The following is a 16,162-nucleotide window of genomic DNA, read 5'->3' on the forward strand; positions in this document are numbered from 1 at the left end:
GAAACAAAGACCTGAGTATCACATGATCTCACTCATAAGCGGACCTTGAACAATTATTGTAATACTATAAGAAAGAAATTGGCAGTAGTGGAAAACTGAACATTTGTATTCCTAACCTTGAATTGCACCCCATATCTTCAAAATTCAAAGTTAAAAAAAGCATATAAAACAAATCTAGTAGGACCAAGTATTGACAAGAATGTAGTGAAGGAGGAACTATCATATGATGGAAAACATTTTACAAGTCCTGATAAAGTGGAAGATGTAGAGTTTTTAGTGATTCCACTTTTATATAACACCCTAGAGAAACTCTCACCCATGAATAAAAATTTTTATTGGTACATTTTTGCAACAGCCAAAACTTGTAACATCTGAAACTTCCTTGAGAGATGAACTTAGTTCATCTAGTCAGACACATTATTACATATTCACATATTTAATGTAACTACTAATATATCTGGATTGTATATACTCTTTTATCCTTTAACATTTGTCCCATGTTCTCAATTCCCTTTTCCCCCTTATTTTTGACCTTTTATGAATTAAACTTTTAAATTTCATTTGCCTCTCTACTAGCTCATTAATTTTGCCCTCTTGTGCTATTTTTAACATAATTACCCTTGAGATTAAACGTGACCTTGGTTAATTAGATCTACTATAAATTAGATAGTAGTACTTCCCAGTCAACAAAAAGCCTATAAACCACTTTATTTCTATTTAATCCCTTTGCTTTTTGTGCTATTGTTGCCATTTAATTTATCTATACATATATTCAAACCTATAACACATTATTATTATTGTTTTAGAAAGCAAATAAAGGGGAGTGGCAGGATTGGCAGTAGTGGGAAACTTCCCCGGGGTGGGGAGGAGGAGGAGCACACCTCATCAACAAGGGTACCTGCATAATGAACATTTGTATACCTAACCTTTAATTGTATCCCACAGCTTTAAAATAAAATATTTTTAAAAAAGAAAGTGAATAATCATTTGCATTGGCCACATGTTTACCTTTTCTTGCTCTTCACTCTGTACTGTATTTCTCTGTTTACATCTGCAATAACTTTACTTAAGCCTGAAGAACTCCCTTGAATATTTTAGCGTGAGTCCTTGGCAATAAGTTCTCATAGTTTTTGTTTGCCTGAACATATCTTCATTTTTCTTTCATGTTTGAAGACTATGCTTGCAAGAAGTATAATGGCAAGTTGGAAGCTATTTTCTTTCTGCACTTTAAAGATATCATCCTATTTTTTTGTTTTATTTTTTTTTCCTGTTGACAGATCTATTGTCTAATTGTTGCTTCTTTAAAGACAATATGTCTTTTTTCTCTGCCTGTTTTAAAGATTTTCCCTTTTACCTGTAGTTTTAAGCAGTTTTGCACAGTGCATTAAATGTGGCTTTCTTAGTATTTACCCTGCTTGGATTCAAAAGCTTTTTTACAAACTATAGGGAATGTTTTGTCAGTTTTTAAAAAAATTCTCATCTAGCTTCTGCAGCATTCTTTTTTGCTTCTTTTCTGAAGCCCCAAATTAGAAATATTAGCATGTTCTACATATTTCTCTTGTATTATAATTCTTTTTTCTCTTGTATTCTTGTGTTCTCTTGTATTTTTAATTCTTTTTTCTCCATGTCCTAGTCTGGATATTTTTTATTGCCCTATCTTTCAGTTCTGTAATTTTCTCTTCTCCTGTGTCTTTAACCCTGTTTATTTATTGAGTTCTTATTGTCAGTGATTGGAATTTACAGATCCCAGCTGCTTGATTAAAAAAAATCTCTATCATGTCATTTATCTTATTGAAAATTTTGTTCAAAATTATTTTACAGTCTTTCTCTGATAGCTTCAGTATCTGGATCACCCTTTTGTCTACTGTTTGTTTTGTTTTCTTTTTTCTTTTGGGCTTTCATTATTTGTTTCTATTTTCTATCATGCTTAGTAATTAAAAAAATGAATGTAGAGATTGTATAAAAAATTGCAAAGACTTTGTATTGTATGATGTATGTTATCCTAATCCAGATAGGAATTAGTATTTATTTATTTATTATTTATTTATTTATATATTTTAATAGTAGAGTAAGAGAAAGGGATGAATTTAATTCAAGGCTGAATTTAAGTCTATTTGAGAGCTGATCTGTTTCTGTTTTGCTTTACTATAAAGGTATAGACTTTGAGAGATCTGATTTGAAAGCCTGGGGTGTTTATCAGATCATCTCTTCCTTGGTGGGCCCTGAATTCTAATTTTTATCTCTCCAGGACCAGAAGACAGCTAACAACTTGGCTTAGATTTAGCCTCTAGGCTGTTGCTTTCTGCTTGGCTTCTCACCTTTTGTGATTTAGAAAATGGCAAATCTCTCAGGAAAAATAGCCAGGAATGTCCAGCTTACTTCTTTGTCATTCCCTTTTATCTTTGGTCCTGGTTATTCTGATTCCTGGCTCTCCTAAATTCCAATATTTATCTTTTTATGCCTATGAGACTGACAAAATCACAGAACCACTGTTTTCTCCTTGACCTCTTATCCCTGAGCCTTTTCAGAATGGATAAATGCCTCAAAAGAAAAGATGATAGGCTATGTCATCATTACCTCAATGCGTTTTCCTTCTCTCAAGTATTAATCCCCAGGTTCTGGCATCTTTGCTCACATTCCAACGCCTTGGAAAATAACTTTTTCGGGGGGTGAGTACTTGAGATTTTGCAGTTACTTTTGGCAGTAATTTTGATCTTAAGCAAACTACTCTAGCATAGCTAGAAGTATAAGTCCTTAACATTCTTTTTAAAAATTCTTCTCTTTTGTTGCTGACAATTTACAGCTGTCATAAGATGACACTTTGATTCATTATCATAGCTAACTTCTAATTAATTCATTACTAATAAATTGACATTAGCAAACTAAAACATATTAAAATGATTAACACTTGGAATTCAATATGGTTAGAAAACTATAGTTGATTCCTGTTGTCAGACATTTAAACCACATTAGAATGATTTGTATTTCTCTCTCTGAAAAAAAGGTGAAGCTATCTATATAGCAGATATACGCCTAGATTTTTATAAAGTCATTAAAACTCAGCAATGAGAAAGTCTGACTTGTAAACCTTTCCTCCGTTGCCTTCATTAACATTTTTTTTGACCTGAATTTTTACCAATTCCCTTCTAGGATTTCTTAATTTTCATTGCTCTACTAGTTAAAAGTAGTGTCTATATGGCCAGAATTCACTGAATCAAGAAAGCCTTATCTAGTACTCAGGTCAGAATTTTCCTATACTGAATTCTCTCTGTTAATTCTATAATCTTACCATGTGAATTTTATACAAATTAGGAGGCAGGTTGAGTTAGTGCTAAGAACATAGGCTAGGAGTTCTCATGGTCTCTAGTCTTGCTCTGCTATTGACTGTGTGAGTTGGATTATACAGACTTTTCTAAGCCTCTGTTTTCCTTATCAAAGTGGTCAGTGGTTGTGGCAGACTTTATTTTCATAGATGACTGTGCCAATAAATATATCATATCTCACATATTCTTCTTACAACGTGACTGGCACTCTTCTCACTGAGTGGAGAACGTTGGTGTCTCCTCTGCTTAATCTGGGAAGGAATTTGTAAATCCTCCTGCCCTTATGGCAGAAGTGATGCTGTGTTACTTCTGAGGCTAGATCACAAAAAAGATGGTTGGGTGTGGCGGCTCATGCTTCTAATCCCAGAACTTTGGGAGGCTGAAGTGGGAGGATTGCTTGAGTTCAGAAGTTTGAGACCAGCTTGGGCAACACAGTGAGACCTCCACTCTTCAAAGAAAAAAGAGGAGAAAAGAAAAGGAAAAGTTATACAGTATGGTGGCATGTGCCAGTACCAGTTACTCGGGAGGTGGAGGTAAAAGATCACCGGAGTTCAGGAGTTGGAGGCTGTGGTGAGCTGTGATCATGCTACTGCACTGTAGCCTGGGCAACAGAGTGAGACCCTGACACACACACACAAACAAACAAACAAACAAACAAACGCCAAAAATAGATACAGCTTCCATTTGGCTCTTTCTCTTTTGGGACACTTGTTCTTGGTGCACAACAATTCTATCTTGAAGAAGTCCAATTTAACCCACACAGAGATACTAGATGGAGACAGATGAGACCTACACAGAAAGGATCAACTTCTTTTTCTTCTTTTGTTATTTTAAAGTTATGGGGTACAACTCAGGGTTAGGTATACAAATGGCCATTGTGTAGATAAAGTTTGAGTCTCACTTTGGTCCCCACTTCACCTGGCTTGAGATCAGGTACCCTTATTGACAAGGTGTACCCTCCTCCCTCCCTCCCTAGTTTCCCACTGCTGTCAATCCCTTTCTTACAGTATTATGATAATTGTTCAGGGTCCATTTATGAGTGAGAACATGTGGTACTCAGTTCTTTGTTTCTGTGAAAGATCACTCAGTATTATAGACTCTAAGTCCATCTAAATTGCTGCAAAGTTTATAATTTTGTTCTTCATTTTGGCTGCATAATATGCCATTGTGTATATATACTATATTTTTTCAATCCAGCCCTCTTTTAATGGGCAGCACAGTTGGTTCCATGTTTTTGCTATTGTGAATAATGCTGTAATAAACATGCATGTGCGGGTATCTTTTTTATAGAGTGACTTGAGTTCCTCTGGGTATATTCCCAGTAGGGGGATTGCAGGGTCCTATGGAAGGTTGATTTTTACATCTTTTAGGAATTGCCAAACTATGTTCCATAGAGGTTGTACTAGTTTACACTCTCACAATGGTGTAGAAGTGTTCCCTTTTCCCCCGCATCCTCTCCAGCATCTGTTGTATTTTGAGTTCTTGATGATGACCCTCCTGACTGGAGTTAGGTGGTATCTCAGTGAGGTTTTAATTGCATTTCTTTGATGACTAGTGAGGCTGAGCATTTTTTCATGTATCCGTTGGCTGCTCGTACATCTTCTTTTGAGAACTGTCTATTCAGATCTTTTGCTCACTTTGAAATGGGGCTGTTTGTTTTTTTCTTTTCAGCACATTTGAGATCCTTGTAGATCTTAGATGTTAGGCCTTTGTCAGACATTTTTTCCCAGTCTGTGGGCCGTCTACCAGCTCTCTTGATGGTTTCTTTGACTTTGCAGAAGCATGTTAGTTTAATGAGGGTTCAAGTGTCTATCTTATCTCTTATAGCATGGGCACTTGAGTTTTGATCAGGAATTGGTCGCCAGTTCCAATTTCCATAAGGATGTCTCCTGCATTTTCTAAGGTTCTTATAGTTTGAGGTTTTACATTTAGGTCTTTGATCCATTTACAGTTGATTTTTGTGTATGGTGGTAGGTAGGGGTTTTGTTTTAGTCTTCCATATGTGGTCAGCCAGTTTTCCCAGCATCATTTACTGAATAGGTTCTCCTCTCCCCAGTGGTTGTTGGTGGAGGCTTTGTTGAAGATGAGTTGGTTGAAAAATTGAGGTTTTGTTTCTGGAATCTCTATCCTGTTCCATTGGTCTATATGCTTGTTCTTGTACAAATACCATGCTCTTTTGATTATTGTTGCTTTATAATAAAGTTTAAAGTCTGGAAATGTGATACTTCTCACTTTGTTTCTTTTGCTGAAGACTATTTTGGTTCTTCATGGTTGTTTATGTTTCCATATAAATTTCTGTATTGTCATTTCCAGGTCTGAGAAGAATGATGCAGGTAATTTCAAAAATGTGTATTACATAAAATCTGTAGATTGCCATGGGTAGGATGAGCTGGTTCTTTAAAAGGATAAACAAGCTTGATGGACCCCTATCCAGATTGACCAAGAGTAAGAGAGAAAAAGCCCAAAGAAACACAGTCAGAAATACAATAGATCAAGTCACAACTGATCCTGAAGAAATACAAAATATTATCAGAGATTACTATGTATACTTGAAAACCTAAATGAAGTGGAGAATTTCTAACATCACACAACATCCCCAGGTTGAAACAAAAAGGAATTAAAACCCTAAATAGACCAATAGCAACCTGGGAAATTGATATTGTCATAAGAAAACTACCTACAAAAAAAAAAAAAAGGCCTGGACCAGATGGCTTTCCAGCAAAATTCTACAAAACATACAAGAAGGAACTGATACCAATCCTATTGAAAGTATTCTAGGTGACTGAGAAAGATGGCACTCTCCCCAAATCATTTTATGAAGCTAACAGGTAAAGATCCAACAAAGAAAGAGAACTACAGACCAATATCCTTGATGAACATAGATGCTAAAATTTTCAACAAGATTCTAGCAAACCAGATTCAACAACATATCTCACAAATCATCCACCACAATCAAGTAAGCTTCATCCCTGGTATGCAAGGCTGGTTCAACATTTGTAAGACTGTAAACATAGTTAAATATATCAACAGATGTAAAAATAAAAACCACGTGATTATATCATTAGATACAGAAAAAACTTTTGATAAAATCCAGCACCCCTTCTTGATAAAAACCCTCGAAATCTAGGCATAGATGGAACATACCTCAAAATAGTAAGAGCCATCTACAAGAAACCCCCAGCCAGCATACTGCTAAACAGGCAGAAATTGGAACCATTTCCCCTGAAAACTGGAATAAGATAAGGATGACCACTTTCACCCCTCCTGTTCAACACAGTTTTGGAAGTCCTGGCTGGAGCAATCAGCAAGAGAAGGAGATCAGGGATATCCTAATAGGAAAAGAGGAAGTCAAGTTATCCCTCCTTGCAGACGACGTGACTCTATGCCTCAAAAACCCAAGATAATGTTAAAAACCTCCTTGCCCTGATAAAGGACTTTGGCAAAGTCTCAGGGCATAAAATAAATGTGCAAAAGACAATTGCATTTCTATACACCAATAATAAACAAATAGAAACCCAAATAAAAAGCACAATCCCATTTACAATAGTCACAAAAAAGAGCAATACCTTGGCATCTTCCTAACCAGGGATGTGAAAGACCTTTATAATGAAAACTACAAAACACTGCTCAAAGAAATCCAAGAAGACACAAACAAATGGAAAAATATTCCATGCTCATGGAGTGGAAGAATCAACATTGTTAAGATGATCATTCTACCTTGGGCAATCTACAGATTTAGCCAATACCCATTAAATTACCAGCAGCATTCTTCTCAGACCTGGAGACAACAATACAGGAATTCATATGGAAACATAAATGACCATGAATAGCCAAAACAATCCTCGCAACAAACAAACAAAACAAAACAAAAAACAAAATGGGAGGTATCACATTCCCAGACTTTAAACTTTATTATAAAGCTACAACAATCAAAACAGCCTGGTATTGGTACAAGAACAGGCATATAGAACAGTGGAACAGGATGAGATTCCAGAAGTAAAACCTCAATTTCTCAACCAACTCATCTTCGACAAAACCTCCAACAACAACCACTGGGGAGAGGAGAACCTATTCAGTAAATGGTGCTGGGAAAACTGGCTGACCACATGCGGAAGACTAAAACAAAACCCCTACCTATCACCATACACAAAAATCAACTGTAAATGGATCAAAGACCTAAACATAAAACTCAAACTATAAGAACCGTAGAAAGTGCAGGAGACATCCTTATGGAAATTGGAACTGGCAACCAATTCCTAATCAAAACTCAAGTTCCCATGCTATAAGAGATAAGATAGACACGTGAGCCCTCATCAAACTAACATGCTTCTTCAGAGTCAAAGAAACCATCAAGAGAGCTGGTAGATGGCCCACAGACTGGGAAAAAATGTCTGACAAAGGCCTAACATCTAGGATCTACAAGGACCTCAAATGTGCTGAAAAGAAAAAAACAAACAGCCCCATTTCAAAGTGAGCAAAAGATCTGAATAGACAGTTCTCAAAAGAAGATGTACGAGCAGCCAACAGATACATGAAAAAATGCTCAGCCTCACTAGTCATCAAAGAAATGCAGTTAAAACCTCACCGAGATACCGCCTAACTCCAGTCAGAATGGTCATTGTCAAACACTCAAAAAATATCAGATGCTGGAGAGGATGTGGGGAAAAGGGATCTCTTGTACACTGTTTGTGGGAGTGTAAACTAGTACAACCTCTTTGGAAAACATTGTGGCGATTCCTAAAAGTTCTATAAATCGATCTTCCATATGACCCTGCAATATCCCTACTGGAAATATACCCGGAAAAACTCAAATCACTCTATTACAAAGATACATGCACATGTATGTTTATCACAGCATTGTTCACAGTAGCAAGAACATGGAACCAACTGTGCTGCCCATCAAAAGAAGACTGGATAAAAAAATGTGAGGAATCTGTCTGGGGAAGAGGGGGCACACCTCATCAGCAAGGGTACCTGCATAATGAATATTTGTAAACCTAACCCTGAATTGTACCCTACATCTTTAAAATAAAAAATTTAAAAGTTAAAAAAACAAAAGAAGAGAAAAGAAAAGAAAGGAAATCTACCTACAAAAAAACAAAAAAAAACCCTGGACCAGATGGTTTTCCAGCAGAATTCTACAAAACATACAGGAGGAGCTGATACCAATCCTATTGAAAGTACTCCAAGCAATCAGGAAAGATGAACTCAAGAAGAACTCTACCCAAATCATTTTCTAAAGCTAACATCACATTGATACCCAAACTGGTTAAGATCCAACAAACAAAGGGAACTACAGTTCAATATCCTTGATGAACATAGATGCAAAAATTCTCAACAAGATCCTAACAAACTGGATCCATCAGTACATCTCAAAAATCTTCCACCATGGTCAAATAGACTTCATCCCTGGGATGCAGGACTGTTTCAACATCCGCCAGACCACAAACGTAATTAAAGACATCAACATACATAAAACCAAGAACCACATGATTATATCATTAGATGTGGAAAAAGCTTTCAATAAAATCCAGCATCTCTTCTTGATAAAAACCCTTGAACACCTAGGCATAGATGGAACATACCTCAAAATAGTTAGAACCATCTATGATAAACCTACAGCCAACATACTGCCAAACAGATTGAAATTGGAACCACTTCCTCTGAAAACTGGAACAAGACAAGGATGCCCACTCTCACCTCTCCTGTTTGAAGTCCTAGCTAGAGCAATCAGACAAGAGAAGGAAATCAGGAGTATCTAATCAGGAAAAGAGGAAGTTAAGTTATCCCTCTTTGCAGACCACATGATCCTGTACCTTGAAAACCCAAGAGAATATGTCAAAAACCTCCTTGCACTGATAAAGGACTTTGGCAAAGTCTTAGGTTTAAAATAAATGTGCAAAGGACAGTCGCATTCCTATACAGCAACAATAAACAAACAAAACCCCCCAAAACCACTATAGCCAGAAAAAAAATCACATACCTTGGTATCTTCTTAATCAGAGAAGTGAAAGACCTCTACAACGAAAACTACAAAACACTGCTCAAAGAAATCAAAGACACAAACAAATGGAAAAATATTCCATGCTCATGGATCGGAAGTAACTACTTCTACTGTTCCAGCTTCACCCTGTATCCTGCCTTCAGAGGTAAAGGGCACCTCTGAAATCCTGGGTCTTTCTGTGGAATTTACTTAACTTTGTGTTTGCTTTTCTTACTGTAGGTATTTAGCTTTTAACTTTCTTTGGTCTGCTAGGTTAGTGACCACTCATCCTTTTCAGATTCTAAGATTTTTGTCTTTATCTTGCATTTGTTGTTGTCTATTCCCCTATACCCTTTATCCTTGGGGCTTTGTATCTTCTTATCCCTCTTAATTTGTTTAGCAAGGGTTAGGAATGAAGCAGAGATAAATGCTTGTATTTCATTCTCTATGTTTAACTGAAAAGGTCCTCTTTCCCTTTCTAAATTTATATCACAACTCTATTTTCTTCCTTAAGCTCACATGATCTTTGAGAGTTCTGATTATAACAGTTAATTAAACTTCCTGCAGGGTCAGGTGTTTGTTATGATGTTTCTAGGGAAGAACACCTTTAGGTGCTTTGTTTTAGCAGTCCATGCAGAAAACAGTGGGAATTAAAAGGCAAACTGACACATATATATAATTACTGGATTTTTTACAAAGCTACAAGTATATTCTTGTATCTTTGTAAAAAATCCAGTAATTATATAGAGAAAGTATATTCTTTCCAGCAACTCACACTGGAATAACTGAATATTTGTATGCAACAAAGTAAACTTCTATCCATACTATCTACTGTATACAAACATTAACTTGAAATGGATCACAGACCTAAACATAAAACCTAAACCTATAAAATACATAGACAAAAATGACTTCCACATCAGTAAAGCCTTTGTAACCTTGGATTAGACAGAGATTTCTTAGATATAACATGAGAAATAAAAATTGATAAGTCGACTTTGATCAAAATTAAAAATTGCTCTTCAAAAACACTGTGAAGATAATAAAAAGACAAATCACAGGTCAGAGAAAATATTTGCAAATCACATGTCTGATAAAGAACTTGTATTTGGAAAATACAAAGAACTCTCAAAACACAACAGTAGAAAAACAAAGAAATGGGCTGAATGAAAATGGCCTTTCTGAACACTCATTTTTTTTTTTTAAAGTCCTATTTATTTATTTAAATTTTTTTTTTTTTGAGTTGGAGTCTCACTCTGTCGCCCAGACTGGAGTGCAGTGGCTGCTCCCGGCCACCGCAACCTCGACCTGCTGGGCTCCGGCGATCCTTCCGCTCAGCCTTCCAAGTAGCTGGAACTACAGGCGTGCACTACCACGCCCGGCTGATTTTTTGATTTATTGTAGAGATGAGGTCTCGCTGCCCAGGCGGGTCTCGAACCCGCGGGCTCAGGCAATCCACTCACCTCAGCCTCCCAAAGGCGCGGGATTACAGGCTGAGCCACTGAGCCCAGCTCATTTTGTTTTTTTAACCGAAAAACTAAAAAAGAATTCAGTTTTTTTAGAAAATTTGTTTTAAAAGTACTTGAACAGACACTTTATTAGAGAAATATGAGATGATAAGTACATTAAAAATGCTCGACATCATTAGTTATTACGGAAATACAAATGAGAACCACAATGGAATACTTTTGCATACTTACTAGAAAGTCTAACATTAAAAGAACTGGCCATACCAAGTGTTGGTGAGTATCTGGAGCAATTGAAGCTCTCATACATTGCTGGTGAGAATGTAAAATGGCACAAACCCTTTGGAAAACAGTTAACCATGTACCTACCCTATGATGCAATCTTTCTACTCGTAGGTATTTACTCAAGAAAAAAATGAAAGCATGTGTCCATACAAAGACTTGCACACAAAGGTTAATAACAGCTTTATTTGTAATAATCAAAGGTATTTGTAAACAATCCAAATTTCCATCAACAGTCAATGGATAAACAAATTATTGTATATCCAAACAATGAATACTATTTAGCAATAAATAGAACACTGATATATGAGCAACATGAATAAATCTGAAAATAATTATTCTGAATGAAAGAAGTCAGACTAAAATGAGTACATACATATGACATCATTTCTATAAAATTATAGAAAATATAAACTAATCTATAGAGACAGCAATCAAATTAGTGCTTGTCTGGGTATGGGTGTCGTAGGAGTAGGAAGGGATTACGATGGCGGAGGATGAAACTTTTGGAAGTAAAGTTATGCTCATTATCTTGGTTGTGGGCAATTAAAAAAAATCTGTGTATACATGTGTTAAAACTTATCAAATTGTACAATTGAAATACTTGCAACTTATTTAACATCAATTATACTGCAATAAAACTGTCAGAAAAGGGACATCTTAGACATTTATGTCGTCTGGTAAAGGGACATGAGATCTTAGACATAAGATCTTCTAGTAGTTTTAAGAAAAAAAAGAAACCCAAAGTTAAGTGAGAAATTCTGTCTCTGAAGAGTTAAAAATTGTGATTAGAAAATGCTCCACTAACTTGAAGTGTTTCTTGCTTCTTCTCATTTGAAAATATAAAGTGATGACTAAAACCTACTCAATATGCATGCAAAATTGAAGTTGATTAACCTCTGACCTTTATACATCATTTAATGAGGCAGCATGCATGCTAGCATGAGGAAGCCTCCGTCAAAATGCTGAGTTTGAGATGATTCCTTTTCTGTAGCTCTTTGTTTTGCTCCCAGCCCACCTAATTTGACTCTTGTCATGTTCATACGAGGCTGAGGGCTTTATGTGAATCCCAATCAGTCACGGTTGTTGGCAGAAGCAGCCTGGTGGAGAATGATAGTGTTGTGGTTTTTTTCATGTATAAAAAAGATGTATGTGATCAACAGAAAATAAAATTTCTTTTTGTCTCTGGCCAGTACAATTTAGCAATTATTATGGTATTTGAAGAAAATGTCAGTGTAGCCATTTTGTTTAGATTATTTTGTGTCTTGATGAGCTAAGAAAGGAGAGTGAATGCAGAGATAGGTGTTGTGTGATAGAGAGTGGACTGAATTTTCTGTGCTGTACACAGAGACTGAAAACAAATTGCCCACAGATTGAAATAATTTCCATGGGGTCACATATGTCAACAACATCTTTCAGAATTGGTTCTCTTTTTAAAACTGGGAATTTCTTTCATGATTTTGTTCAGCTATGAAAATGAGACTAACATAAACCATATTTAGAGATTTTGGAGGGCAACTTGGAGCTTTTAATGATGTGTCATTCCTTTATATTACTTATTTCTATCTATCACTATTAGTAATCGCTATCATCATTAAACATTTATTGGCATGTGCAGTGATTTAAAAATCATGGAAATAATACATTGAAAACAATGTGGAAATTAAAGACTCCCTTTATACAGTTTCATTTAATCATGTGACATACCTGTATTTGATGGAATATCTATAATTCTCACACAAACAATGGGAATTTTCTCAAAATTAGCTTTTATTTCTGAGTCAGGGTCCCACACCGCCATCCAGGCTGGAGTACAGTGGCATGATCATGACTTACTGCAGCCTCAACCTCCTGGACTCAGGTAATCCTCCTGCCTCAGTCTCCCAAGCAGCTGGGATTATAGGCATGTACCACCAGCTCATTAAAATTTTTTTTTTTTTTTTTTGCAGAGATGAGGTCTTGCTATGGTGCCTAAGCTTGTCTTGAACTCTTGGGCTCAAGTAATCTTCTTGCCTTGGCCTCCCAAAGTGCTGGGATTACAGGCATGAGCCACTGTACCCAGCCAAATTAGCCTTTACAAGCAATTTTAGTAGCACAGTTATTGGATGATGACATTAGTTTGAGGTTAAAGGAAATCCTTTTAGAATCTTCTTCACTTTATTATGAAAGTTGTTTAAAGGGCTATAAAGGCTCTTGAAAAGAAGACAATAACCTGGGTCTTAGTTTTACAGAAGCTAGTTGTTATTGGAAGAGGCCATGATGTAAGGTGATTTTCTTACTCACGTACATGACTGGGGTACAAAACATAAACTTAGTAAGAAAGGACCACTCTGTCATCTATCTCATATCTTTTAGCATGTGTGCATTCATTCATTCAGTAATATTTATGAAACAGCTACTATCTAGGAACACATATAAGTAAGAAGCAATGACTTTGGAAGAATATGACAGCATAGAGGTGTGATCTGGATATTAGAAGGAACACAGAGATGATTCCTGACTTCATCTTGGTAGGGAGGTGGTGGTGGTCAGAAAAGGAAGAAGTGATGTCTCAACTAAGAAGTAAAAGATGAATAGGTGTTACCAAGTCAGAAGGAGTGAGGAGGTAGAGGAAGGTCAGGGCAGAGGCCAGTATATATGAAAGTTCAGGAGAGAGAGAGAGAGAGAGAGAGAGAGAGACAGACAGACACACACACACACACACACACACACGCACACACACACCTTTGTAGAACTGAATGTCATCTGGGTACAGAATGTATGGAGGTGTAGTAAGGGCTGCAACTGGGGAACTTGGAGTTAGGCAAGGGTTAGAGGAAGGCCAGGCAGACGAGCTCAGTGCTGAGTTATCAAAGTAGTTTAAGCAGGGGATCCACTTGTTTACAGTTTCACTCTAGAAAGGATTTAATATTGCTTGAAGAGAAGAAAAATAATTATATTTGAAAGCAGGTTATCTCTAAAAATATAATAAAAATTTGCTACATATATGAATATTAGTAAATGTGATTACCCGACTTTCTTAGATACACGTTTTGAGTGGTTTTCATTCTATTTCATTGTATTATGGCTTTTGAAATAGGTTTATATTCATGTATGACTATATAATGTAGAATTTAAAGGCATAAAGCTGGGTATGGTGGCTCACACCTGTAATCTCAGCACTTTGAGAAGCCAAGGCAAGAGAATTGTCTGAGCTCAGGGAGTTCAAGACCAGCCTTGGCAACATGGTGAGACCTCGTCTTTACATTAACAACAACAACAACAACAACAACAAATTAGCCAGGTGTGGTGGCGTGTGCCTGTAGTTCCAGCTACTTGGAAGGCCAAGGTGGAAGGATGACTTGAGCCCCGCAGGTTGAGGCTGCGGTGGCCGAGATCATGCCACTGCACTGCAGTGTGGGCAATAGAGTGAGACTCCAACTCAAAAACAAAACAAAACAAAACAAAAAACACAGGTCACAAGTTACTTCCCTTGGAGATGGGGAGACAGAAGCCTCTCCCATTTACCTAAATTCAGAAAAAAAAATCTTCATGCACCAAACACATTAATAGTGTATATACAAATCCAGGTTTCAGGAAAGCCAACTAAAATGGAATGGAAAAGAGGGCAGAATCCTGTAATACTTACTCATCATGTAAATTGGGTTTATATTTTTATGAGTTAATTAGGAAAAAGTTTGTTTCGGAAATGGAAATTTGGACTACAAGTATCTCAATTTTGAGGTCGAGGTTTTCTACATAGATACGCGTGAACCAATATGAAGTAGTTAATTCATGGATTCAGCAAGCATAAAAAAGTTTACTCCTTTTATTGAGGTAAAATTACCATAAGTAAAAGCTACAAATAGTAAATGTACATTTTGATGAGTATTGACAGATGAATTTACTCATATAGACAACTTCACAATAAAGATATTGAATTCTTTTTCTATCACACCAGAAAATGTCCTCGTGATTTATTTATTTTATTTTAGATTCAGGGGATACATGGGCATGTTTGTTACATGGGTATATTGGGTATTGGTTGGGATTGGACTTCAGGTGACCTATTTCCCAGAGAGTGGACATTGCTGAACTCTAATCCCTCCCTTCACCTCCTCGTTTTAGTGCTCCCAGTGTCTACTGTTTTCACCTTTCTGACCATTTAGCTCCCACATGTAAGTGGGAACATGTGGTATTTGGTTTTCTGTTTCTGACTTAGTTCACTTAGGAACAAACATTTACATACTGAGTTTTCCTAATTAACTTATAAAAATATAGACCCAATGATGGGTTCATGTTCTTCAACTCCATCCGTGTTGCTGTAAAGGACATGATTTCATTCTTTTTTCTGGTTGTGTAGTATTCCATGGTGTATATGTACCACATTTTCTCTGTCCAGTCAATTGTTGGTGGGTATGTAGGCTTATTCTATGATTTTGCTGTTGTAAATAGTGCTGCAATGAACATATGAGTACAGATATCTTTTTTTATATAATGATTTATTTTCCTTTGAGTAGAAACCTAGTAGTGGAATTGCTGGGCCAAATGCTAGTTCTATTTTTAGTTCTTTGAGAAATCTCCAGACTATTTTCCATAGAGGCTGACTGGACTAGTTTACAATTCCGCCAACAGTGTATGAGCGTTCCGTGCTGTTGGGAGCCGGCCATGGAGGCCCACTGAGCGTTAGGGATCAGGGAGGGCCGTGGACCTCGAGACTGCTAGGACGTGTTCGAGAGCCGTAGACCCCATTTTCCTCCCCCTTTTGCCATGCAGCACAAGAATAACCTAAAGGAACTCTGCTGGCCTAAGCTGAAGGCTCTGTGACTGTGACAGGCATGGCTCACTCTAGAAACCCATTGTTCCTGTTTCCCATAAACTGCGGTATCGGCTTAGGTATTAGATATAATTCAAACTCAGGTCACATTTGGGAGCCTTTTATATGGTACAAGCATCTGTGTAAGATTTAAAAGAATATACTTAGGGAGAGCTGTTTGCAGCTTTTCAATGGTGAAGATGATTTTCGAGAGTGGCCCAGCACAGAGTTTGGGCTGGGCCACATTCCTGAGAGCCCAGCATGTACTTTGGACTGGGCTGCATTCTTTTGGGCCGACTTTAGCTACAGTTAG

Source organism: Carlito syrichta, unplaced genomic scaffold (assembly GCF_000164805.1).
Source record: "Carlito syrichta isolate Samal-C Ts95f unplaced genomic scaffold, Tarsius_syrichta-2.0.1 Scaffold304637, whole genome shotgun sequence".
NCBI classification, from domain to species: Eukaryota; Metazoa; Chordata; class Mammalia; order Primates; family Tarsiidae; genus Carlito; species Carlito syrichta.